Source organism: Strigops habroptila, chromosome 4 (assembly GCF_004027225.2).
Source record: "Strigops habroptila isolate Jane chromosome 4, bStrHab1.2.pri, whole genome shotgun sequence".
NCBI classification, from domain to species: Eukaryota; Metazoa; Chordata; class Aves; order Psittaciformes; family Psittacidae; genus Strigops; species Strigops habroptila.
Window position 1 is genome coordinate 71,305,115 of NC_046358.1, and position 24,141 is coordinate 71,329,255.

General features: G+C 41.0%; 1 protein-coding gene across 3 annotated transcripts in view; it reads left to right on the forward strand.

Moving 5' to 3' along the window:
- The first annotated feature begins 634 nt into the window (after positions 1-634).
- LITAF (lipopolysaccharide induced TNF factor) overlaps positions 635-24,141 on the forward strand; it is a 31,957-nt gene continuing 8,450 nt past the window's right edge. Inside the window, exons 1-2 of one of the 3 annotated variants that reach the window (XM_030482378.1) lie at positions 635-693; positions 22,340-22,449. The gene's annotated coding sequence lies outside the window, so the exon portion shown is untranslated. Of the gene's footprint in view, positions 694-17,600; positions 17,638-17,684; positions 17,745-22,339; positions 22,450-24,141 lie in introns of those variants that run through there. The other 2 variants (XM_030482377.1, XM_030482379.1) reach the window with 2 other exon arrangements.

Genomic DNA, 24,141 nt, shown 5'->3' on the forward strand with positions numbered 1-24,141 from the left:
GCTTCTTCTGTCAATTATGTTGTACATAGGTTTCTGTACTCATGTCATCCATACTTAGAGGTGCAAAGTTCCACTTTCGCACTAAATGGAAACCCTGAATGTAAGTCAAGTGACACAGCCTCACTAGATGTGTACAAAGACTGGAAGATCTTTTAATGAAAAAGCACCAGTAACAATTTTGGTTATTACCAGGTACAAGCTGTTCACACTTGTTTAGCTTGTAATTTTTGAGCATTTAGAGTATAGGAAGGTATATGGACATCTATAGTTTAGAACAAGTAGAATCTTCAAACTGCCCAAATCACACTGGAATGTATTTCTGAAAAGAGTCTAAAGCAGCTTTTATTGTTTAGCCATGAGTACCTGTAGCAGCTGAGCTGCAGTGAGACAATCTGTAGTAATGACATTAGTATCTGTGATTTCCATTGATTTTAATTGGATATGACTCATTTTATTTTTACTGCCATTTAAATTCTGTAACTTTCTTGTGTGAGCAAGACCTCAGAATTAAGTGTACACTGGAATGCAGCCTAGCTCAGCCCAGCACATTCAATATCACTTGTTTTCAAATTGTCTCTCTTTTTCTAACAGGATGAGGAGGTGCTAGAGAAGTGCCAAGTCACAACGCGAGACCCATAGTTAAGTCATCTCTACAGTCTGGCAGAAATGAAAGTGGCAGTGTGATTCTAGTGGGTGAGTCAATGCAAAAGTCATCTGTCTTCTTTTGTTTCTTTGCAGACACACTCAGATTTTTCCCAGAAGCTTCTTAGAAGTGAAGCAGATTGTGGTCTGAGCTTACGGCATGGGTGTGCTCTCTTTAGGCCACTTTGCACCTGTATTTGTTGGAGTACAGGCTTCAAGTGCTTTCCAAACATGCCAGTTTCAGTAATGCAGTAAGTTCTAACTGCAAATCATAGAACTGCTGTAGAAAAGAATAGCTTCCATCCTTTATTAAACAAAACATTTAAGTACAGAGAGAATGTGTTAAAAGAAATCATAAATATCAAAGCCAAATACTTGCAGAAAAATGCTTGGGTTAAGTTTGTCTTTAGGCACCTATTTTGTGCAATGTGGGTGACTCTGTTAGCACTTCAGATGCCTGAAACTGGGTGGTATGAATAGAGGTCTAAACCAGTTTAAGCTGATTGCGTGATTTGCTATGGCTTCTGCAGCTAATAGTGCATAAAATAACTAGCAAAAATGAAGCTCGCAAACAACGTAACACACAGATACAGCAATGTTTAAGGTTTATGCCAGACAAAGGGTCACTACTGTTTTCTGTGCTCAATCATTGCCTGAGGTGCAGGTGCCGGTGCTGTGTGAGCACTGCAGCAAGTTCTGTACTGGCAGTGCTTATTTCCATGGAAAGAGAATGGAATAGTTAGTTCTAACTGAACAAGTACTTGAACTGACAAGAAGGGGGAGCAGAGGCGTGCTGTTACCATTAGAGTTTTGTGAGGAGCTAAGTACTAGTAGTACTTTATACAAGTGCTTGTACTTATACCAGAATGTTATACAGTGCTGTCCTGGGTTCAAGCACGACAAGTGCTGACTGTTATAACTTGCCAATGGGGAATGACACCAGAAAAGCTTCAGCCTGGTTTGTGAAAAGCTTGAGTAATTTCTCTCATCTAAAAAATGCGCGCAGCCCATAATGTGACTTGGTGATTTTATCATATGCCATAGTGCCTAGCTGTTTTGAGTGGAATAAAAAATGCTTTCAGGTTAGAACTAAGAAATATACTTATACAAATAACCTGATGATTTTTTTTTTTTTTTTTAATAATTTCTGCGAGGCTTAAATTGACTCTAATCTATGGTCCAGGCTGTAGTGCTATCTTCTGGTTTTGTTAGGGGCAACACTGAAAAAGCCATGCTATTAATTTCCTACAGTGACCTGGCATTTAGAGTAGATGATAGGGAGAGGATATTTTAGCTGTTTAGGCAAGGGTGATGGGTTTGGAAGTGTAGCTCTTCCTTTTGTCTTCAGATGTTTTGTTGGTCTGTTTCACGGAGTATTATTATTCATTAACTTTCATATTCAGAAACTGCACATGAAAGCTTTCATTTTATGAAAAATGAAAAAATTTTATAAAAATCTGGAAAGAGCAAAGTGTTTACCCGTATACAGGCAGCCCAGTTGCATGGAACATAACAGAGAGGTATATGAGATTTATCTGTGGTGGTTTGGGTTTGTATTTGAAAGTGTCAGGTGAATGCTATAGTTATGAGAAGAGACAATTCTTGAGGGCTTTGAAGCTCTTTTAAATTGTTTTGTCAAGTTTTCCTAATACCAAGCAAACCTGTATACGAGATGCTGCTTTTCTAGTCTAGTTTTTAGTCAGTGTACACTGTCAAGAGACTGTGGCTTTCTGAAAGTTCTAAGTCTAAACAGGCTTTAATACATCAAAGCCTACTTTTCTCTTTATTAAAGGTTTTTGCATATTATTTGAAACATTGCTAAGCAATTATGTCATAGATACAAACTACCTTATTCTCTGCTTACTTGAACTACGAAGCTCAGTATGTGTCTGGGTGCTACTGACTGCAAGGCATTATCCAGGTATGTTTGATAGGGAATTACATGCCCTAGAAAGAAATTTAATAAAGACATCTGCTTTCAACTCTCAAACTTTCTCCCTAGTTCTTCCTGTGATTAAAAGGAAAATATTTTAAAATAAGCAATCCTAACACCTAAAATTGTGCAGTCCATTTTTTTGCCATGTCCAGGACTTCAATAACTTAAGCAATTCATGGGAGAGTAGTGGGAAATTTTATATTATCTCTTCTTTTCCAGATAAGCTGAATCAGAGTAAACAGGTCTAAAAAAACCAACTGGTTTCAAAGGGATCCTTTCAGCTGCAAACCATTATATCATCCACTCTAAAGAGCTGCTCAGCCCAGAGCTTCTTGAGAGCTTGGGAGGTTTGTCTTGGGGGTGGCTGAATAGCCTCTAGTGTCCTGCTCCAGCTTGGAATACTGGGTGAGTGTTGCATGCAGGAACTGGCAGTGAGAACCAGGGGATGTGTATTATATGTACAAAAGAATTGTGACTGCGGAGACTTCTCAGTGACACTGGAAAGTTGATGGAGGCTATGAAGAAAGTATTTATATCCCATCCTTTAAGAATCTAAGAAGATGTTTTTATGCTGCCATTCTTTGTGGAAGTATGACCAAATTCTCACAGAATGCTGTGTTCTCTTTTTGTGACTCAGAATATATCTCCTGTAGTCACTTGTTTGAGGACTTACCACTGGAGTTCAAAGCTTGCTTGTAGGAAGATCTGAGATGAAATGCTGTTTCCATTACTTTTGATGCATGGGCTTCATCCACTCTGTTGACTGTGGCGTGCCTTTAGTAAGCATCCATCTGTGTGCGATAAGCAAATTCTCTCTTAAATTGCAAAATAATCTGTGTTATGTAGAGGCAAAATTAAGTATTTCTGGCTCTGAATTTTCTTACTGCTTTTTTGTATCTTCTTGGCTAAAACTTGCCTTTTTGATGAACATCTTTTATCATCCTCACTTTAATTAGTGAATTCTCTTTCATCTACTACTGTTGCTTGGTAAATCCATAAGAATTTTAAGGTTCAAAATACTGGTAAAACTTTTTTTTTCTTTCAGGAAGCGTTTAGTTTAGGCGAGTATGCATTTGTAATATCCCTTTACAATAAAGTTTGTCCAAATTACTGTATCTGTGGATGCAGTGTCCAGATTACCCTGTAGGTTTCTAAAGAGAAAGGTGGAGGAAGATTTTTATACATTATTAGGATGAATCTAAGAAAAAGCTTAATGAATTGAAATTGAATGTCATTGTTAAATGACTGGATACTATCATGCTTAAAACCACTTGTGACTGTGTTACACCCCCCTTCAAGCGGTTTACTTTATTTCTACTTGAAATTAACCACTGAATTAATCAATGCTCCGTTATATGTTACTCGAGGAAAGCAAGAGTATGAGTTGACACTGAGCTTAGACGTGGTCAAACAGCATTCTGAATTATTTAGAGGCAGCTGATAAGTTCCAGCCACTTTCATTGCGTAGGAGAATAATGTTCTGTATTACTGATGATCTAGAATGCCTCCATGTGGTTACCTTTTTTTTTTTCCTTGGTTATATATATTCTTTCATGGTCTTCGAACAGGTATAAAACTTTGATGCATGTAGAGTCTTTTTGAGAGAGATGATTGAGAAGCTGTCAGAGTAATTCCTGTTCAAGAGCTGCGCATTAATTTCCTGCAAATAGGTTCTTTAACTTGCAACCTGCAAAAATCCTGTTGTCAGCAGGGATCCCTGAAATTGTAAATTCACCTCTGAACACACATGTAATGGTTTGAAGAAACAACAGTCCCTTGCAGAGTTTCAGGCAGGCCCTGTGTAATGGGAATATACAAATCTGTCCCACCCTTGGCTCCCACAGCTTTTCTGCTGTGGGCCCTGCAGCCAGCAAGGGCTGTAAGCTGCGGGACGGAGGTCAGAGAAGAGCTGCTGGGTTCCAGAAGTGGGATGGAATGGGAGCGCAAGGTGGAGGAGGAAACAGGACTGAAGCATCAGGAGTTGATGAAAGGTCTTGTGAGGAGTGGCAATAATATCTAGAACATGGTGGAAGCAAAGGGTGAAGTAGAATTCACTTCTTACTGTCATACTTCGATTACTAGTAGCTGTCATACACTTGTGTCTAGTTATTAAAAGAGCTAAAGGAAAACAGAGTGATGGTAGTTCTGTCATCCTGCTAGAGGTGGAAGAAAAAGATAACCAAGCTCACATATAGGAAATAGAATGTATCATCTGGAAATAATCTATTTGTAAAAGTTTAAAAATTAAAAAACAAAAAAGGAGCAGAGATGATATGGGATAGAACACTGTTCTGTAGGAAGCTAGTAGATATGGTTAGCTACAAAGAGCTCTTGTAGCTGTCTATAGTTAGCATTTTGCATGTCTTTGGGAAGTTACATCTCAAATGCAAAGATAACTGTGAAGCTACTTGTAAAGATAGCAAGTTGATGTTATAAAATGGAGTTTGGCCTTATTTGGTGCCTTTTTAAGCCTGAAAAACCTGGATCTTGGGCAAAGGAATCTCATTTTCCACCTAAGCAGAAACATCAGTTTGAAAAAAACTCTTTGCTAGAAAGTGGAGCTGAGTTTAAAAGGGGGCAATAAGCTGTAAAGGAGCTGTGTTTACTGAGTGCAGCGCTGCCATTATTTGGCAAAAATCACAAAATAAAATAGGCAAGAGAAGCTACAGCTCTACATGTGCTCTTGGTCCTTAACCATGTAGTGATGGCTCTTCAATGGAGACAAGAAACCTATTTATATTATAGTACCTTATAAATACATTGAATGTAACAGATTGAAGGTGTTGGGGTTGGTTTGGTTTGTGTTTTTCTTTTGGCAAAGAAGGTAAAAATGCTCGGTTAGTTTTCCAGCCCAGGCTGCAGGTGCATCTGTCTTGTTTGCAACCTTGCACAGAGTTAAAAATCCTTACTGCTGCATGCAAAAGGACCAGGCAGACCAGTCCCTCTGCACTGTGTGACCTTGTAGCCTTGTAGAACTTGACATTTCCTGAATAGCTGGTAGTTTGGGACACAATATGCTTGCTTACTGGCATGCAGGCTACAATGTAATGAGAGGACAGGAGAGCGAGCAATCTAGCCTCTGGTGTTGAGCAGAGTTTGGTTTTTGCGTGAAACAGGCAGGCAACTTCACAACCGTTGTGATTTCTGGCAGCAATGTCACTTGGCTTTTTGACTAACACAGCTCCTTCTGTTACTTATCCCATGGTCTGGCACTACAGTAACTAATCTACAGTATGTCGCAGCAGAAACGTGCTCTGACATATGCCATAAAAGACAACAAATGGTGTGCAGTCTGTATAACAGCATAGAAGAAATAACCAGGAAGACAGCAAACATCTAGAAAGCTGTTTCTGTGTGCCTCCTTAACAGACAGAGGCTGTCCTGTTTCATGAGATCTCAGGGGGAATATGGAGAGACAGGTAAGTAGTAGGATTCTGTTTTACTTAATACAACCCTCAACCAGAATGTCTTAACATATATCTTAACATTCTTTGTACAGTTTCCCTTTCTCTGGGAGAGAAACAAGTGACTTACTACCACTCAATTTCCCTTATCTAAAAAATAGACACATGTTAATAGTCTCACAGGCAGTTATACATCCACACATACTGATTTATAGAAGAGAAACTAAAATACCTAGTTTGTTAGAGCAACATTTCACCTGACTTTTTCTAGTTCTCAGGACAGGCAACGTATCAATACTGCTGGCAACAACAGTCTCATGGAACAGAAAAACTTCGAATAAGATGGACTAACAAAGAAAATTGTGTGCCTAAGTAAAAGATTTTTCTGATGGGGGTTTTCCATTGCACACTGTGTAAATCTGTTTGAAACAGAGAGGGGACATTACACAGGCATGTAGCTCCCACTTTAGAATTGGAGTAATTAATGCAGATTTTATTTTTTTTATATATGTGTTTGTGTGAGCTATAAAGTTGTTGGGAGACTTGAGGGTAGAGTGGGTTGGGTTTTTTTTATTTTTCAAGGAATAATTTGTGTAACTTCCACCTCTGCACCTGTGTGATTTTTAGGTCGATCTTTTTTCGCTCTTGTTTGTCATGAAACACAGTATTAAATAATTGACTGTCCATTACACTTGCTGAAAACACAGTCCCCTAATAATCATCTGCAACAGAAGAACTTCCATGTTCTTCTCTTATTGATTCACTTTGACTTGCAGCAGTGGACTTGGCTTTCCCATGTAATTTGCCGGAGCTCGAGGTCAGCCTTCTGAGTAAAGGCAGTTAATCTCGTTCTGTCAGTAACAGTACTGTGCAGCGGAATTACTTGCTCTTGTTATTGAGCCATTCAGTAAAGGAAGTAGGAAGCTAAATGTGTATATACTGACTACCAGTGTTTTGTTTTCCCTATCAATCAGCTGCCCCCTCAAGTAGTTTTCTTATTTTCAAGTACTTGTTGTTAGGAGTTTTCAGTTGGTTTTTTTTCCCAAGCCTGTAAGCAGACCTGGTGTATGCTTAAGAGAACTTTCTAGCTGGAATAAAGCATAGGGATGCAAAGTAGAAGTTGGAGTGAGTGACAGTCATAAGCAATAATATTGTTTCACTCTTACAAAGAGCCCTAACCTTGTGTGAGATGAAATTTAGCTCCAGGTTTCCGTAGTCTTTTTAGTTTAAATGTCAAAAAAGTGCCTTTAATGCATATCTATTTCTCCTATAGCACTCCTGGGCACTTACACAAGTTCTGTAGAGCAGTTAACCTTAAAATAAATGTCTTCTAAGTGTCTTTTTTGCTCACACTCACTATTAGCTACCTTACAGCTCAGAGCACTGACTATACATCTGTCCATTGTAACTTCTGAGTTGAGAGCCACCCTTGCTGGCATTACTGGAAACTTACCCTTTCACTCTGAACAGTCTCATTGCCCAGCGGGTTTCTTCTCAAAGCTTCTGCTTCAGGAAGCAGTGCTGGCACAGTATAACCCTTGCCTTCCAATCTGGATGTCCATCAACACATCAGCAATTCTTCAGTCTCTTCTGTGAATGATTAGGAGTGAACAACGTGATGTCTGCATTAGAAAGGGATCTTGTCTTGTGGGAGTGGAGGTGTACTTATCACACCTGTTATAATCACTGTTTTTATAATTCTGAGGGATTTAGTCACTTTAGCTGGAAATCTCATGAGCGACACATCAAATCCATTGTTGGCCTCTGAGACTCCTAATAGAATGGCCTGTTCTAGCAGGAATTTCTTACTCTCTTGAGAGTTTGCCTATAGGACAGAAACCACTTAGTTCAGTTTTCTGAAGAGCCATCAGAGATAATTAATTAGGCCAGTTTTCTTCATGCTGCTTGAAAGTTATGAAAACCTGTCCACTGGTCTCGATTTGGGCTAATGCCAGTTTGCAATGACAGCAATGTCAATCTGGAGAGAAAAAAAAGAACAGTGGCATTTTGGGACTTTTGCTGGGCTGGAATCACCAGGGCTAGAATCCACATCTGGCCTTTTTGCCAAAAAACCATGACTGGGCAGTGCTGTGCTTCTCTGTAGGACTTGGATAGCTGCGTTAGTTGTGGGTGGTGGAATCGATTGTGGGAGGCAGAGTAAAGGATGGGTGCTTGTTATTTTCTCATAATTCACAATAAGAGTGTTTCATATTGAATGTGCTACTAGAAGGTTCTTCATTTCTAACAGCAAAAATAAAATTAGGATTTGGATCAACTTGGACATCAGGACTTGATAATCTGAAAATTAATCCCATTCTTCAGATTAGCATTTCATGTGTTTTAGGGGGTTTTTGGCCTTAAACTAGTTGAGTATGTTCAAGTAGCTGATTGATTGCTTTAAATTTTGTTGAAGATGTATCTAAATATCAGCAAGCTGAGGAAGGCCGGAGGGTGAATGATAAGGGTGGGTTGACTGTTATTTAATCACTGTAAGAAAAAAAAGCGGAAAATACTTACATTGTAGTAACAGCAAACCTGCAAGACTTTGGCAATTTGGCAAGTGTATCTGTCAGAACATTTACGCTTCAGCCACTTGGTGCCAGTGTTGCCGAGTTTAGCTGGGAAACACTACTCTATACTAGAGCCTAGGTAGCTCCATGTCCTTTCGGCTCTCCAACCTGGCTCAGGAGGACACAGTCATATGATTGTCAGCCTTAGTTGTGGCTTGGAAACTGTCCTAAATGGTAGTGGATCCATTAGGAAAAGAAAAAAAAGAAAAGGTGTGCAATGCTGCGTTTAACAGTAATGCTGAAGTTATGACAGATGGAAACAAGGTCAAGTTTGCAGTGTGGTAAGTCCTTTCATTAGGCTGACTGACGTAAAGTGACTTTAGGTACATAGGACCTCATCTGAAGATGAACATGTAGACTTGAAAGTGAGCTTCACTGGTGAAGAATATTACCTCCCTGTGCAAACTTTATCTCAAAAAGTATAGTCCAACCTAACTGCGAGACCCAAGAGGTCAGTTGTATTTATTCACTGCTTCTATTTCCAGCAGCATCAGTGGCAGTGGGGTGAGTCGGGTATATTTTATTTTATTTTTTTTGATCCGAACAGACCTGTGGAGAGCTCTGAAAATCTGATGTTTTTTTGGTTTTAGGGCATATAGGGATAAATCCTTCTAGACTGTTCGTTGTTTCATCTTCCTATGAAGCATTGTTGTCTACATTCTGAGGTTTTTAGAGTTGGTCAGTCCTTTCAAAACTCTAAGTTCTTTCTCTTCCCACTCTTGCCTGTATCTCCTAGCCAGTGAAATAGACACTGTCCAAAATAGATGTTTGGTAAGGCTATAATCCTTCTTCCTGCAATGCCTTTTCCTTTTCTGTATGACTTAGCTTGGTTACAGCCATCTGAAATCTCAAAGAGAAAAACTGGTTCCCCTGGATGATGGATATTCCCAGTTTTCCGTGCAAACTGAAGTCTCTGCCTACCTCTGAGGCAAGCAGAGGTTTAGGTTATGTAAGCAGATCATGAAAATAATTACAGACAGATTTTCTTCTGTGCTTGTCTGGAAGGATAATGAAGAAAGATAATTATATTGAAGCTTCTTTGTCTCGTAGATGTCGCAAAGCATTTTGCTGTATCAGTTCCTTTTGGACACAGTGCGTGCCATCTTGTGGACAATCTTATTAGGTCTGAATCCTTGAGACAAATATTTAAAGATTAGGATGTTTTGTGTGTGTGTGATAAAGCTGCGTAGCTGCGCAATATGTAAAATAGCACATATTTGTAATTCAGTGCACGTAATCCCTTCTCTTGGGTGCTGATTTTGTAGTTAAAGTTATTTGAATTTGCTTGGTTCCCTTACTTTTGAGGAAGCTGAGTTTCTTTTGCTAGGATATGAATTGCTTGGTACCACTTGTAGAACTATCAAAGTAAAATTCTTTGCCATTTTATCCTTAAGTTTAAAGCAATGAATTAGAATTATATCCATCTGGGAAATAATTCTGAGAAGCATCTGTCAAAGCAGTACAATTGCTACATGCCAATAATAACAAAAAGAAAATAATTTTAGGAATCTCCTTGCTTCAAGAATGGAGGCAAAAATATTCTTATTAGAGACATAAGCAACTTGTACAAATATTTATTTGAAATTATGATATCTATACTCTTTATTTAATCATACTAGTATGATTCTTTCTTGGTAGAAAGGAAGTGACAACTCTTAAGGCATAACTCGGTAGCTGAGAAGTCCTCTCCAAAAGCAATAAGTTTTGGTTGGTTTTTTTTTTTTTTTTTTTTTTTTTTTTTGTTGGGTTTTGGTTTTGTTTTTGTTTTTTTTTTTTTTTTTTTACAGGGAAGGCTCTAACATTTGTCAAAATACTGTGCTTGCTGAGTGAGATCATTTCCCTCTTCATGCAGAGATCAGAGATCAACAGATTTTGTCTTGTAAAAGTCCTTAAGAAATAGCCCACTGCCTGGTTCCTCTAAAACTTAAAATAAGGCAAGCTTATAGTAAATGTTTGCAAAAGCAAGTATATTAAAAGTAAAACATACATGGTTACAAAGGTGACATTGTTGATGTTGGCTTGAAAATATGATTCTAACAGGAAAAAGCCTCAAATAAGTTGATCTAACTTAAAATCTAATTTGAACTTGGAGCCATGGCTAATTTAAATTAGATTTAATGAATAAAAATTGCTGTACAAATAAAGTAGTGTCAATCACATGCTGATTAAAGAAACTTTGACATTCATTGTGCTGATGGCTTTGCCTGTCTTGCAGGTAGGCAGTCATTTCCAGCTATAGCATAGATGTTCTTGCTAACTGGTCATGCAGGGACACTGGAAAGGTGGCTGATGAACAAGCTTTGCCACCATGAGTGTATAACAGAACTAGTGCTACAGAGGTGAAAGCAGCTTCTGGTAATAACAGATTGGTCACCCAACATTGCCAGGTACCTCTGAAGTACTAAAAGCTATCAAGCAAGTGTCAAATCAGCTGCATCGGATGGCTCTGCTGTTGAGATACACAAATGTGGGTAATGTAAGCTGATAAGAGAACTCATGACTTACTAAACAAACATCTGGGACCAAAACCAAGTGTTGCAAGTATCTGAAGATACTAACATCTCCCACCATGTGACAGTTAACAAGGTCATGCACATTGTTAACAAGGTCATGCACATGCATGTAAGGATCTGGGTTTGGTGAACAACGCTGATAAGTTATTTACGAGCTGAGCCTCGAATTTGCAGAGAAACAGTTTATTTTTAGTGACTGTAGATTCCATGCTGGTTATGGCACAGATCACATGATTTTGCTGCAGGGCAAGATCAGGAGGAGCTGCCCATACAATCAAGATGTGCAGAATGTATGCATACAGTAGATCAGCCAGCTCTCAACATCCCAAAGGGCTTTCAACCCTCACGTGAGGGTTTCTAGTTCACTTATTACTAGTGCTTGTCTGTATGGATGGTCAATTGTTTACTGAGTCGCTTGTCACAAAGGATTAGTCTGAAAAGACAGAGGTTTCATTTCAACTGAGGAGTATCCTGAATATTTGGCGTCCATATGTACCAAACCACTCAAGGCTGCCAGCAGATTTTGTGAAGTGCTTTCTTAACATTTCACCATAACTGGTTATCATTTTGTAAAATGGATATTAATCTTCACATTGCTATCACTGTTCTAGCTCTGCAGTTCTTCGGCTGATTTGGTCTCCAGATGGTAAGCTTCCTGGTTGACTGCTTCCTGCAGACAAGCAGTATCAAGTGACAAGATACGATATCTGAGTTTCTGGAACAGAAACTGATGCCTTTCCAGCTGAGACTGTGGCCATTTAATTTATATGCAGACTTGAGAGATTCGCTAAAGTGCCTTTAATAAAAGCAGTCCTGCCAGAGGTGGGGAACTGAAATATTAAACATTATGTCAAAGCTATTCTTAACTCATGTAACGCAAGTTACAAGAACTAGAGATTATAAACCAAGGCAGAATTCAATAGCAATAACTGCAACTGCCAAAACTGCAGCAAGTATTACTACTGCTAAGTTTAAATGTTTGTAGCATGAAGCAAGAGGAACATAAGAAAACAAGTACTTTCTGGCATCTAGCTTTGCACATAATGTGTGCGAGACACTGGGAACAGTTTTGGAGAAGCAGATACTTGAGGCCTTAAGGAAAGCCTCATTGGATAACTATGAATTTTTTTGCAATAACATCTTAACCTCTTTCTCTATTTCTGTATTTCTTGCCTGTATCCCAGCTAGGTTGCAAGAATTCTGGTGGCCTGATGACAGTTGTATGAAAGATCATTATGTCAGAATTATGCACAGGAGATGGCTGTATCATGCCTTACTCATTTAGATCCACAGATTTGCACTGGACCAGCTTATTAAAACAAGTCTGGCAGCTGCCCTAAGTACAACAGAAAGCTTAAATGTAAGGTTTAGGTCAATGGTTTCAGTGGTCAAATACAACATGAGCCAGCAAAGCTGATCTACAGCCAAGACTATGCCACAACCTGACTGAACAGTAGGTCAGGTATTACTCTGGAAGAAAGGTGAGAGGAAGGGATTTTTGCACCGCTTCATTCAGCAATTTCACAGCAGTTCAAATCATGCTTCAGTTCTGTCTACAAGAAACTCAAGGCAGCTTCAGTTTTAAAATTGCATCCTTCCTGCACCCTGTCATGGGAGTAGGAAGATGAATTTGAAGAGTAAATGGTTGAAGAATCGTAATTTTCTTCTCTTTTCTGATGGTGTTATTAGAGAATCCATCAAATAACGATCACTTCATCAGGACAGATCTGCCATTTTAAAATGGGAAACTTTTCTATCATAGCCATTTCTTTTTGATTGTTAATGCTAGGAGAACCATTACTGGCAGTGAATGGCTATTCTCCTTGTAATTCTTTACATGTAGTGCCAAGTGTTCTAGGTAAAATAAATCTATCATTGCCTCTTTTGACACCACACTGCTGTGTTGCTCTCTAGGGGACATGATATGATTTACATACTTAAATTTTTTGCTCTAGTGTCAAATAGTGTTTTGCAATTTGGCAGCTGTTATTAGCTGTTATGATGATCAAATAACACTATGGGAGCTGGTAATTAAGAAGGAAGCAATACTAAAAGAAAAACACTTAAGTATTAATATTTAGGCTTGGATTCATTTAGCAGTGTCAACCAACTGCAATCCTGGGGGACCATTTGTGGTTTTGGACTCGATATGCTACTTCTGTTTCATGTAATAAATCCATTAATATTCTAATCTTCCACAAGCATATTACCACACATTACCAACTTGCAGATGAAAGAAATAAGTCTTTTTTTCTTTAATGGGCATGCTAAACAAGGCACGTACAGTGAGGAGGGTGCGTGCTTGGGAAAGATGATGGCAAATGTTTAGTACCTGGAGGAGTTGTTGCAGTACCTTGAACTAAGAGTTGGCCTCCCTGGGAAGGGTGTTAGTCTCTGACCCTGCTCTGTGGAGGCAGGGAAGCCCACCTCCATGCAGCCACTCGGCACACAGCTTCTAGGGTAAGGAGTTCCTGACCTGCCAAGGTGTCAGTAAATGGGCAGCCGCAGCCAAGAAAAGCTCAGCCTCAAACCAGCCTCACCAGACAGCACCAGGCAGAAGCATCTGAGTGGCTCCTGTGAAGGGGGGGTGTAGGTCGAGGAGAACTGAGAGCAGTTGAAAAGCTCAAAACTTTTTGTGAGTTCACCCTTTTCATCCCATTGGTTTCCAACACTGGGGCAGGGGGGGAGATCACCAGAGAAAGTGTAAAAGACACTGAAAGAAAGTGGGAACTGAGAAAGAAGAAGATGGTTTTATGTAAGATAACATGTGCCTGAGAGCTGACAGTCATTTATTTGTCATGAGGGGTTTCTTTTTGGTTTTGTTTGGTTGGTTGGTTGGTTGGTTTTTTCCCCCTACCAGTTCCATATCGGTGTGGAGCAATAGTTTTGTTTTGATACATGAATGTGAGCAATGATGCTGTCAGTCATGGGGTATTTATCTTCACAAAGTAATTTCTAAAAGGGAGGGCATATTTGGGGGTGCTCTGTTCTCTCTCTCTCCCCCCCCTGCCCTGCCGCACACAGAATTTATTTGGAGAGAACTTAAGTTGAAGTTATTAACTCCCAGATCAACATTACACAGCCCCCATCACAGCTTTTTTTCAAAGCCGAAGTGTTAGGAAACCAGCATTCAAGGTAACCCACGTCCTGGCAGCCTCAAAACCCATGCTCTGCTCTTGCTCACCCAATCAAACTGGACTGTACTTTCAAAGGAATTTGGCACCTATATCAAACTCTTCAATAACTAGATCTGTCAATGTAATCTTTTATGTTGAACAGGACCAGTGCTCATCCAAGCAGAAACAACACAGCAGTGTTACCTATGTCTGTCTCTGCAAGCTGTTAATAATTGCATTGTTATAGCGCTAAAGTATTTTGCTATTAGTATTTCTGTAGTAGTACATGAGAGGAAGTATATTATGGCAGTACTTAGTCTTAATTACTGCAGACATTTTTATGTGCACTCACTGTTAAAAGTAGCTTAGAGAATAAAACAAGCTGTCTGCACAGTACAATTAAAGTGCTGAAGTTACTATAGCGTGGATTTGGAAGCTGCTGAAACCCTAAACCCTGAGGTCAACAAAAGCTTGAGGCTTATGTGGTTCCTTTAGCTGTTGCTCCTCTGTCCAACAGGCTTGGAGACGAACATGCAGAAGTGGAAATTAGTTTTCCCTGCACTAAAGGTAACTGTTATAATTAGTGGGTGCTAATGAGGGTGCAGTTGGTACTTTAGTAGGGATATGCAAATTGAGTTTTGTGGCTACATACATGTATGTATGCAAACACCACCTTTGTAAAGTCCTAGTGCCTCTCAAAGGGTGTGAGTTTGCTGCTGTGGCTAGTATGTGATTTTCGTGTTTGCCAGCAGGCAGTCTCAGAGGTTCATATCTTCCCTCCCTTCAGTGGTCTGGTGTCCAAGTGCAGCTAACACTCCAACAGGGAGGCTTTTCTGAAAGAGCCAAAAATCCTGGTTTTACGCTCCCATCTATTATGAAGGAACTACTTCAGTAACTGAATCTCATCTGGGCAAACTGTGTGCCCAGCTTGTGACAGCCAAGTATTACCAGTGCTTCAAGGACATCTCAGCAATGTGAACACACACTTTACACTGAAATGTGGAACATGCATCTCATTTTCAGCCTTGAGGCTTGGAGTGTGAACCTCATAGGTTGTGTCACATGGTTGGTTGGCTAGTCAGAGAGAAAAAATCTCCCTTGAAGATTAGCTGCTGTTAGATGGAGAGGCAGCAGAACATCTTCATTTGGACCTGTAGAATACAATACTGATTTACACTTGTAGTAATGACAGTTATATATTTTTTTATTAGTTAAAAAGTTTGACCAAAGTCACTAGAAATCAAATGACATAATAGCAAGTGGTACTACTGTTTTGTGGTGGTGTAGGGTTTTTGTTTTGTTTTTAATTGATGCATTATGTCTTACACCAGGTGGAATTATTAGCTCAACAGTTGGACATGTTATAAGATTTAGGATTAGCAAAATCAGTGCTAAGCTATACCACTTCAATCAAACTTCAAGCTCTGCTTTCTCAGGCAGTCAGCATTCCCATGGGCAGCAGCTGAGTTTTGATGGAGCACCACTTGACACTGTAAATGTAAATAATTTCTTCTTCATCAGTATTGATTCCACCTGGAAGTTCATGCCTTTGGGACTTTGAAGCAGATTTTCTTCAACCAATTGATGCTTGCAGCAGTGAATTATGTAGAAATGGTAAATTTGGATTTTCAGTCTGGTTTGGCTCATTACTTTAAACATAAATCTTCCAAAATATTTGGAAGTGTTACTCTTCTAGATGGTACAGCTGTTTGTGTCTTTTTTTCTTTAACCTCATCAAATTTACCTACTTCTGTTTTAAAATATTTATATTGTGAAAAGCAAACCTATGGGTGGCTTAAATTTTAGTGTTACTGTAGATCAGGCTACTGACTGGAAATTGCAGTACCAAAATGGCTGGCTGTATTTTGCTTTTACTAACTGTCCAAATTGTATTGGAGTTCTTGTTCTGTTTGCTTTGCAATTTCGATCAGCCACTGCAACTGTGTGTGTGTGTGTAACAAACATTCTTTCACATTATTTGACTTTATCTAGGTTGCTTTCTCTGAATCTATATGTGTACATTGATTGATGGTCTGAAACTGCATTCTGGCACAACCCTCTTTAAATATCCAGTACCAAAATTATCAAACCCCACAGAAATTCTTTTCTAGCCTCAACAAATCAGTTTATGCAAAATGACACCACCACCACCCCCCCAAGAAAAAAAGAAATAATTTTTTTTGCTTTGTACATGTGCAAGTTCTATGATTTCCAAGCAAGAGAAAAACAAGCTGACATTACAGTTTACTTATTTTACACATTGGGGGCATATTGCAGTATGTAAAATGTAGTTAAAGGCTTTTAAATGTGTTTCAACTTTGAAATTTCATTTAGTGTCTTTGGCAGAAACTTACTGTTTTAAGAGCAAAAGTTAATAAACCCAGTGTGCATTCATTTTTGGGGCTAAACTGACATCTACTGGTGCTCTGCAAGGCAGTACATGTAATTAGTGTGATGACAAAATACACATGCTTCTTGATAATGAAAGAAACTTACCTCTAAGTCTTTTTCCACTCTCAGGTTCAAATGCTAACTCATAGGAAGGACTGAATGCTGCTGAATCAACCCCTTTCCTCCTTCCCCCGCCTTTCCAGCCAGAGGACTGGGAATATTCATGATGCCAAGAGCCCTCATACTCCAACAACTGATGAACCACCCAAGTGCCCATCAGGCAATTCAGTAGGTCACTGACTGGAGAGCTCACTGTTGAGTTTATTGTCATTTGGGGACAGAGCCCCTTTTGTCCTATGAAACCTGAATCCTGGCTCTGGGATGGGTTTGAATTGAAGCTTTATACGTGTTACTTAGGGAGAGGTCTGAGAAAGGATTTAACCACAAAAATAGTATTTTAACGGATTTTAGATGCTTTTAGCCAAAAGGTGTAACACACAATCCCTGCTGAACCCTCACAGGTTACTGACTCCTTCAGACTAAAGCAATTAAATACCACGCTTGCCAACGGGTGCAGCTAAACTCTGGCAGGTGAAGCAGTCCTTGTTGAATCCCTTCCACGTGTCTGGCCAGTAATTAATTTTCTGTCTGATCTTTGAGCTGTTGGGTTGGGTAGAGGAAGGAGTGATGTACTCTGTATCTTCCCAAGACTGAATCCAGTCTAATTGCCTGTAAAAGCACTAGTTAAAATCACTGTTCCTTTGATCATTATGTGGTTTCTCGCATGTCTGAAATAACTGATCCTGTTAATATAAAGGGTATGGTAGGACTAGGGGAGGGTTTTTCCTCCTGTGCTACAAAATGTGGAGTCCGGCAACGCTGATGAGGGGGAAGTTGGAGACTGCTTGTTTTACCCGATTAACCCTCTCGCAGGCGCTACGAAGCCCGCAGCGCTGGCGCCGGTTTCAGCTGTGGGCGTCGGTCACAGTTGTACTTCTCTCGGACCGTTCTCCTCCTTCCTTTTTTCTGCCGCCGGCGCTCAGGAGCGGTGCCCAGACGGTGCCGGTAAATCCTTGGAGGCGGGGGGAGGCGGGCTGTTCCCTGGGGCGGGTCCCGCGGCGCCTGCCCCGGCTTCGAGGAAGGGGAGGAGAAGGCAAGGTGCGGACGGGAAGGTACGGGGCAATCGTTGCGGGACGGTGGCTTCACCCGAGCGGCCAGGGGGAGAGGCAGGAGCCTGCTGCGAGCGGTGAGGGCCGCGGGGCTCCCACGGGCGACTCTGGGCGAGGGGCTGGGCTGCTGCCGGACGGGACCCGCAAGGTGGGAGGGAAGGCGGCGGTGCAGCTTTCCGGGGGTCGCAGCGCCGGCCACTGCTCCCGGGCCCGAGCTCTGCCCGTGCCGGGGGGCGGTCCCGGGGCGATGGGGGCAGCTGGGGCTTTGTGGGAGCCAGCGGTGCCGGTGAGGAGACGGGCCGGGAGAGGCTGTGGGCGGCGGGGCCAGAGCCGGAGCTGAGGGAAGCGAAACCCCAGCGTCTCGGGCGGCAGCCGGCCGGGAAGCCGCCTTGTCCACGGGGATTGCGCGGGGGAGCGGACCTAGGAAAACGGCCCTGCCTTGCCCCGGGGAGGGGGTTACCGGGACCCGGGTTGAAGCTGCTCACAGGATTATTCCGAGATTGTCCGTTACTTGGTAAAAGTAACAACGAAACGTCTGTAATCTGCTGCTGTGTAGTGCCGTTTCTTTTTTTTTGTCAGTATAAAATGCTGTGTGACCCAAGTAGCACCGGTTGTTGTCCTAAAATAGTAATGTGTCGAAGTCTTTTGGGTAATTACTACTGAATTTTATTCTCTTATGAACGCCTGGGGAATTTACACAACTTTACCAACCTGCTGAGAAATAGTATTTTAAACTAGCAAGTTACTGTCTGGAGTTCAGATAACCGGGATGGTGGCCTAACAAAGTGCTGTGTTAGGGCTTGCTGCAAAAATTCCAAGTGCTCTGATGAACCTGTGTATCCTACCTGATGGCTAAAAAGAATTAGCCTTCACCCTGTGTTTGATTCCAGGCGCTGCTGACCAGCAGCTGCCTCAAACCTTGCTGTGCAGGGAGCCCCTCTAATTACTTCTGGTGTTGGAGAGCAGCTTGGGATTTCTAGTGAAGAATACAGGGTTGGAATTTTAAGGGATTAAATCAAATGCCAAACTTCAGTAAGAGAGTAAGGGAAAGGCAAGGCAACAACGTGTTTGCTTGGCCAAGATGGGTTAGCAAAGCTGTATTTGTAAGCAGTACTACTTCCCCCCCCCCTCCTTTTTTTCTTCATACCAAGCAGAGGGGTGGGTTACTACCTTCTTTGTCCTGTCCCCAGGCTAATCTTCAAGTAGTGCTCAGGATTGAGAGATGCATGTTTGCACTGGCTGTATGAAGGAATAGTTCAAATATCTCTTCAGAAGTGACATTAAATTGTGAGGAACACTAGCAAAATTAAGTTCAGAAGCTGAAGTTTTGGTTACCTCCATAATACTTAGTATTTTGAAGAGATTGTGTTGTCCTGATGTCACCTTGTACTTTCGTTTCTGTTTTAATAGATAACGGGGCTGATACATGGTTTTAGTTTTATGCCATTCACTGTAGTACTTGGTAAATATTATCTGTGCTTCAGACTTAAACATTACAGGGCGAGAAGGAAGGCATGGGAGAGGTGTTAGCCATGCCGGGGATACTGCCAAGTGCTGCGAAGACCTGAGACATGCTTGCATCTGCTTTCAGGAAAGGGGGTGGGAAAAGGTGAAAAAGCATAGCAATCATTTTAAAATTGAACCAGCTGTCCAAAACTAGTCAGTGGTGCAAGTGGTGTTTTTAAATGCAACATCATTTAAAAGTATTGAATATGAAATATCATGACTAGAAGTTGTGATCACAGGCATTTTTAAATCTGTGAGAACGTGCTGATTTCTTAGAACTTGCTTCTCAGCAAAGCAGAGGTGTGAGGCTGGTCTTTGGTCATGCAGTGCCTGTGCAGCAGAAGTAGCTGTGTGTGGTAGTTTAACCCCAGCTGGCAGCTAAGTACCACACAGCTGCTCACCTGCTCCCCCCAGGTGGGAAGAGACTTTGAAGAGTAAAAGTAAGAAAACTCATAGGTTGAGATAAGAACAGGTGAATAACTGAAGTAAAACAAAATAATAAAAATAATTGTAATGAAAAGAAAAATAACAGAAGTAAAACCTATGAAAGGCAAGTGATGCAAAGGAAAACAACTGCTTACCACCAAAGGACTGATGCCCAGCCAGTCCCTGAGCAGTGCCTGGGGCTTCCCTCTAGTTTCATTGCTGAGCATGATATCATATAATCTGGAATATCCCTTTGGGCAGTTGGGGTCAGCTGTCCTGGCGCTGTCCTCTCCTAACTCCTTGTGCACCCCCAGCCATAACCAGCATACCGGGACCGGGGCAGTATCAACATTCAGCTCTGTAGTTTTGTCATAAGGGGAAACTTTGCTTTTTCTAAAGAAAACAGGAGGTCAGTGGTTTTAAAAAATAAAGCTGTGGAATACTTGATACTACAAATACCATTACAAAAACTTACTGAGTTTAGTCATCTTTGACTGCTGTCTTCTTCCATCTTCAGTCTGCCAAAGCTGCATCGTGAGCATGAGAATGGTGTGTAAGAACAAAGCCTGTCTTCAAGGAAGTGGTGGGTTACCACAACTACTGTTCCTGTGTACACACTGCACCTGTAGTCACGGCTATCCTTCTGTACCAGCTCCTGTGTTTGCCCTAGCTACGTGGCTACTGTAAAACCCACACGGGACTACGTACACAATTCCCTCTCTGATAAACCTTTCTGCATTTCTGCTTAGTCTACTGGAAAGACCATGGGACTACTGAAATGTATAAACATTAGCAGTGTTTACTGATGTATTACTACGCTTCCAGTGTAGCAGATCACTCTTCCAGGTTACACAGGACTGAACATGCTTGTGACAAGTTCTATATAGAAATGTTTATAGACTTCACTGAAATCCTGATAAAAGCTGTTTCATGTAAGGAAGGCAATCAGCAGTATTCCAGAGACTTTTCTGCAGTCCAGGAAGGCGAAGAGGCTTGTGTCATTGTTGGAAAACTTGTGCATTGGGTCTTAGCCATACTTTGGGTGGACAGAGTGATTCCAGCCTTAATTGGATACTTAAGCCTGGAATTCTTTTTCTTTACCTGTTGTGCTTGTAATTGTGGTGTTTTCTGTAGGCATCTTTCAGGTGTTGAAAGGGCTCTTTGACTTGAGAGACATGGTCAGAGAAAGTATAAAATCAGGAGATGCTACCTGAGGCTTACAGTGGAATGTACAGGAATTGCCTTGGTTGGAGAGAGCAGTCATAGATTACAAATTAACTTGTTTATGTTACTTAGAAATAACACTCAACTTCTCTGAGGTTTGCAGTCTGGAGATGTCTGCCTGCAGAGCCTTGCCCTTGTAGTTGGAGGTTTAAGGGAAAGATTTTTTGGTTGTTTTCTTTTTTTTTTTGGTTTTTTTTTTTTGGATGGTAAATGAGGGAAAGGCTGAATCAATAGCTTACCAGAGCAGGAGCCAACAGCAATTTTAGATTACTTTTGGTAGGCAGACAAGTGTGTAGGTGATGTATACAATAAGGGAGGTAAGAACTGGCTACTGACTCATCAGAGGGATTGGCCAGCATGGCTACAGAAGTACTGGGGGTGACTGACTGCATAACTGAGCTCTGTACTGGCTCAGCTGGTGTGTGGTGGAAGTTGATTATTCCTAGGGATGGCATTGAAATGAAAAGACGGGCAACCCTGGAGGGCAGCAGTGTTGACATGGACAGATCCAGATATGAGGGGTGAGGACCAACATGGATGTTGAAAGACCAGCAGAGGCTCACCAGGCAGGAGGCAGTGGTTGACAACTCAAGTTGAGAAGTTATGGTAGTAGCAGTATATGAGATAAACATTAGGGTATAGAATTGCTTAAAGGACAATGGAGACACAAGAAAAATTGGTTATGAGTTAAGGCTAAAATTTATTGTCAAGTTTGGAACCATGTAGAGTTTCTAGAGCATCTCACAAAAAAAGTGAGAAAATCAAATGACTTAAAATGGTCTGAAATTCCTGTGTTCTCAAACAGACATATTTACATTGTCTTTTGAAGTCAGGTCCACTGGTAAAACTGAGCTTTCCTTTGATATCAAGACACTGATCCCGAGTCTGCATTCCACTCAGGGTACAACAGTACTTAGGGTAGGAGTATTTAATAGCCATGCAGTTCCTATTGCTGCTGCCAGTGGTATCTGTACTTGGGATGAATTAGTGCTTCTGACTTGAACCAAACTGGCAGCATGACTGGTATCTTTTGCATTGTTTTTTCATAACTCAGTGTTTGGTATGTGGGTAAAACCGAAACTGAACTTTTGTCATCTTTTTCTAATACAGGAACTTCTGTTTTCTGGGTTACTATAGAGAATTTAGGTTGGACGGGGTATTTCTGGATGTCATTTGGATCACCTGCTTAACACCTACTTAGATGAGGTTGTTCACGGTCCTTTGACTTTTTGTCTGTTACCACCTTCTATTCCAAAGTGTCTCCTACTTGTGGTTTTGTTATGGAATTATTTACTGCAGCTACGGTCCCAATGAGGAAATTCTGCATTATTATCTGGCTCGTTTACTGTTCCTTTTGTTTGCTTCTAGTAAAAACTGTCCAGTTGTAGCTTCTGTTTCCTTCCAACTAATCTGTTGTTTGTCCTTGTGTGTGGTGCTTACAGATTCTGCTGCTATTTCCAGTGTGTGTTTTCCTGGACTGCAAAGACCAGATCCCACAGTCGTCTACAGCCAGCACCTTTCTGCTGTGTGTAACGAACGTGCTGCAATCCAGGTAAGTCAGACTAAGAATTTTCTTAGTGCCTGAGACTTTTGTTTCCCTGTGTTTCTCTCCCCACCCAGAGCACGCTGTGCTGCACTCTGTGCTTTGAGGCTGCTTAGGTGATGTCTTTCAAATTGAGGGGCAGAGATGGTTGGAATAAGCTTGGGCAGTGGGGACATGTGAAGGATGTTATAGCCAGGAGAAGATAGTTGGGCTGGAAATAGAGCAGCAGAAGTCAAGAATCTGGCAGGAGTTGTAGACAGGTTTTCAGGGTTGGGTGGCAATGGCAGGGAGACAGTGGCTTGGCTCTTGTGCTCCTGGCCCCCATGCACGTCTTTGGGTTCTGCTCTCGGTGCCTGCTCCCTTGCTCAGGTGAAGCCCCTCACATGCCACACAGTTTTGCAGCCTTCTTCCAGTCCCATTTCTCCTGCCAGCTCCTCTGCTGTGCTCCAAACAGGTGGTGCCCAGCACTGTGTCTTTGTCCTGGGTAGAAGCTAGTACGTCCCCGCTTGAGATCTGCTGTTTTGTACTCAACTGTGAATGATTGAATTTATGTATGTCTTGTTTCTTTTCATCCAACATACATACCATTTAATAAAAGTCCTGAAAAAATGAAGACTGCTAAGAAACCTTGAGAAAATAATCTCTCCTTACGATCTTATAAAACGTTTGCACTCTTGATGATATTGCCACCATTGTTCATCATTTGGGTAGCAAGATACAGGCTTGCTTTTTCTTGTTCTTGTCTTGCCTGGCATCTTTGCTAGCATATTGTACATCTCGGCAACAATTCTCTAGAAATCAATTTAATGTAATGTGTTCAGATAAACTGACATTTGGCAACATTCCTTACAGTGGAAATTAAAAATAAACTATGTACTTATTTTTCTAAGTCCTCCTAATAAATATGTGTAATGGAAATGTCCTTTTTCATGCTGAGAGTGGGTATGTATTGATTCTGAGTTTTGGAATGATGCTTTATGAAAATAAAACCAGATGGTCTGAGATGCTGGGTCTGGTTTCATGATCTGCTTACATTCCTTTGCATGAATGTTGTTGCTATCTCCTCTTGTAACACTAATGTTTATGCTGTTGTGTGGCTGGGGAGACTAAGGAACTGATGAAAACTCACTCTGTTGTGGTGGCAGGCAGCTGAAGTTGCAAGTGGGATCTTTCTTTTGGTAGAAATAGTCTTAGATTGATTTAGGACATTTGCTATTGCAGTGTTTTAAGGCTATAAATTTCTTTTGATTAAAACCAGGTTGCAGATCCATGCCAAACAATGAAAATGTTCTTAGTTCAAATTTTCATATAGCTAACTGCTTACATTTTATAAAAATGTCTCATGACAGACATACATTCTGATTTAAGCTAAAATTTATGTTTTCTTTAGGTTGTTTTGGAAGGATTTCAGGCAAATAGGGATGTAATTATTTAGCTTCAGGGGAGCCCATTTACAAGCAAGCAGAGTATTTTGGTCTGTACCCAAGTGGCTAATGAAGACTTCAGATAAGGAAAACTGTTTTGTAAGGTAGCAAGTGTACTTGGTCTTCCATTTGTAGAAGATCAGTACTTACTATTGCACTAAAAGTAGGTGCCAGGCTCAGATGTGGCAGGACAGGGAGAGACAGATGACACTATAGTTTCCTCCAGCCTCCCAGGAGCAACTCACCTGTGCGTAAGTTTCTCCTCACATGGTGTGTT